At 45.3% G+C, this 3353-nt stretch overlaps 1 non-coding gene across 1 annotated transcript; it reads left to right on the top strand.

The window, feature by feature from the left end:
* The first annotated feature begins 779 nt into the window (after positions 1-779).
* TRNAM-CAU (transfer RNA methionine (anticodon CAU)) lies at positions 780-852 on the top strand. Its single transcript has one exon. It is a non-coding gene; the product is annotated as a tRNA-Met (tRNA).
* The last annotated feature ends 2501 nt before the right edge of the window (positions 853-3353 follow it).

Here is a 3353-nt window from a genome sequence, read left to right as displayed (position 1 = left end):
AGAGGAAAGAAGCGTAAATGATCACCAAGGTACAGATGGGGATTCACGGAAGAGGAACACAGAAGGAGCGGCAGCTGGAAAGAGAGAGGAAAGTAGTGAGGAGGTGCGGAACCAAGGCCCTCCGGAGAACACTGCCAGAGTGACCAGGAGCGGTAGGACTGTGATGAGGCCCTCCAGGTATCGTGATTTTGAAATGGACAGTGAACTGTAAGTGACTTTATTGTTGGGGGAAAAAGGGGAGATATGTAGTGGCGCATACTAGTTGATGCACGTCACGTCATGACGTGACGTGCGGCGGCCATCTTAGAGATGCGCGCGCAGCCTGCAGACGAGGCGCGAGTTCCGAGAGGAACACAGCGCCGGCTCGGCGCTCTTCAGTAGGGATATAATAAGTTACATTAAAGAGTGTTATCTACCTACATTGGCTCAGCGCTTCATTGGCAACTAGCACCATTACATAAAGGTATGTTTTTTTTTTTCATTATGTGACCACCTACGTAAAAAAAAAGATAACAATATGACATTTACCTTGTAGCTACTAAGACTGGTCACAGCAATTAAGAAAATCGTCAAAGCAATTTAAGACAGTTTCTTTCGAACTGGCACAGGAAATGCCTACAAAAATGTAGAAATGATATTGAATAATCTTTTATTTTTCAGGTTAAACTGCTGCAATAACATGACTAAATAAATGTGACAAGGTAAAATACAAGAACAAATTCAGATGACGTATACCTGTTTCATACTTTATAAACACCGTGCTTGAAGGAATTTCCAGAGCCTCGTTAGCGCAGTAGGCAGCGCGTCAGTCTCATAATCTGAAGGTCGTGAGTTCGAGCCTCACACGGGGCACAATGTTTTGCAGGCACAGACAAGCGATTTCAAATATACTTTGTACCTCGCATCTCAATTCTAAAACACGAGTGATAAAAATATACTCACAAAATTCAACTTTAACGTTTATTTTCATGCGCTTTCATTTTGCCAGGTGATAACATCGCATGAGTAGTACTGCACCACTTGCCAGACGTTAGTTTTCAGAGTTCTAAATGACAACACGGAAAAAAAGACATCATGCCAGCTACATGTAATAATTTATAGACCTGTACTTTAAATCGGAGTGGTTCAAGCAAGTAAATAATAGTCTGGATGATCTCCACTCCATCTGTCTAATTACGAACTGCTGATAGCCGATTGCTCCGCATATTTCGCACTGGCCGACGATACGCACGGTGGACAGGGGCCATGTTTGAATGGGAGTGTATTTTACACATTCAAACAGGATACGTGGCCGCCATGTTGGTAGTGTTATAAATGTATCACGGAGATAAAAATACCTCGAGTTTCCTAGTAAGCTTCAAACAAAGTGTGCGATAACCCTATTGTCTGGTGAGGGTTATGTGGTTTTGCATCACTGACCCTCTCTTTATACCGTTGTGGGTAGCGGGGTTTCTTCTTTAGTGATCCGATAAAATAGCGAAAGACTGCAAATGCTTGTCTTTAAAACTAAGACAAGACTGGATGTTATTGTAGAAATACAAAATGTGTTCTATTATTATTTACTGCATGTTATTCCCGGTGTATTTATCACAGAAACCCAACGAATGGTTTCAACGCCCGGATACAGCATCCAGAGGAAATACAGAGACATCAAATCTGGCTCATGCATGCCAACATTTCAGGAGAGCAGGGAGATTTAAAAAAACAAAAAAACGGGAGAATGGGGCTTTGAATCGGGTTACTGTCATGTATGGGCTTTGGAAGTGTGCTGCTGTAGGATCGGACATTTGAAACGCAAATGCACGTTTTTAGGTCGAGCTGGAGAAAAGGAATGCGAAGCATTGCTTCCAGCTCGACGACTAATGTTGCCCGTCTCCTGGGAATCTGAGACAGGGGTCAGGCACGCGCGGCGATTGGTATCTGTGAACATGCACGTCCAGGCCGGCGCCGTGCCCATCTCCTGCCTCAGATTCCTGTGCACAAACACACACACACAGCCACACTCACACGCATGCGCACATACACAGCCACACGCATGCACACACAGGCACACAGACACACACACACACACACTGCATACACACACGCACCCCCCCTTAAACAGACACACGCGCACACAGACAGACACACTCGAACACACACAGACACACGCGCGTACACCCCCCTCCCACCACCCCCACTCACCTGGCTCTTTCCGCGTGTCCCTCGGCAGCCAGCATTCAGCGTGCAGGGTTCCAGGACGTTCTCCCAGCAGTTCCTTCCTGTTTCTTTGCAGGCCCCGCCCACGTCCCAACGAAGGCTGCCTGACTTCCGCTAGCCCTCTGTGGCATCTCAGACGCATAGCGGGTAGCATTAGCACCTCTTGTTTTAAAATGCGTTTGTTTATCTAGGACGGACAAGTTTACTGGTTGCTTGTTTGTACTCACATCCCAATATAAGCTTTTACAGCAGCCCGACTCATCCGGTGTTTGGCAAAGTCTCAGTGCAGCTTCTATTTTGTGCCTCTAAAACTCATGAGCAGGCAGACGCGTTTCAGCGAAAAGCCTTTATGAATGCCGGTTGCACATCTTTAACTCCTACCAGCCACACTTCCATTGGATAATGAAAACATGGCATGTATAAACAGACTGCTCATCTGTACCGAGGTCGGATGAAATTGTCTTTAAGTGTCAAAGCTGTTTTTAAGCATTCAAACTTCCAGTAGTTTGTGCACGTCCTGCTCGTGTAGCTTTCTCATAATTTTATCTCTTGAGGAATCCGGATACACTGCGCACACATGCATTGTTAAAACGTTGTGTGACTTGTATAGTTGCAGCCTGTCTTTTCCATTAAACATGCAGGCTTAAATTAACATTTCTGTGTCCTTCGTCCAGCCGCAATTGACTCTGACTAATGGCACATATCGGCAGGTGCTGATTAAATAACCATTGTCCAACACTTTAGAAATGTCTGACCTGTCTGCAGGCATGCCTTCAGTGGCGATGGTTCTGGCAGTAATTTAATCCAACCATCCAAATGCCACTAATAATGCTTAGCAGCCTTTGGGCGGGGGCCTCCGTGGTGAATGTGACGGTCACATGAGAAATTTGAAACCAAAATTAGGAGCAAAAAAGTGGGTGAGCTCAGGAGAAACTACTTAGCATCATTTGCTATCCCAAACAAAACAAATGCGTTTTAGGTGCCAGCTTAATTACTGCCATAGATTCATCATGCTCGGTGGTTGCTGAAATGACATCTGGGAGGGTTGAGTGTGCTGACTCCCCATAGTGGCCAAGTTGGAAATGTCGCCACCGTCTGAGTCCATATCACAAAGGCTTATTTAGCTTTAATAAAGATTTTAGATGATGAATGGT

Source organism: Lissotriton helveticus, chromosome 12 (assembly GCF_964261635.1).
Source record: "Lissotriton helveticus chromosome 12, aLisHel1.1, whole genome shotgun sequence".
Taxonomy (NCBI): domain Eukaryota; kingdom Metazoa; phylum Chordata; class Amphibia; order Caudata; family Salamandridae; genus Lissotriton; species Lissotriton helveticus.
This window is presented reverse-complemented; position numbering and strand designations above follow the sequence as displayed.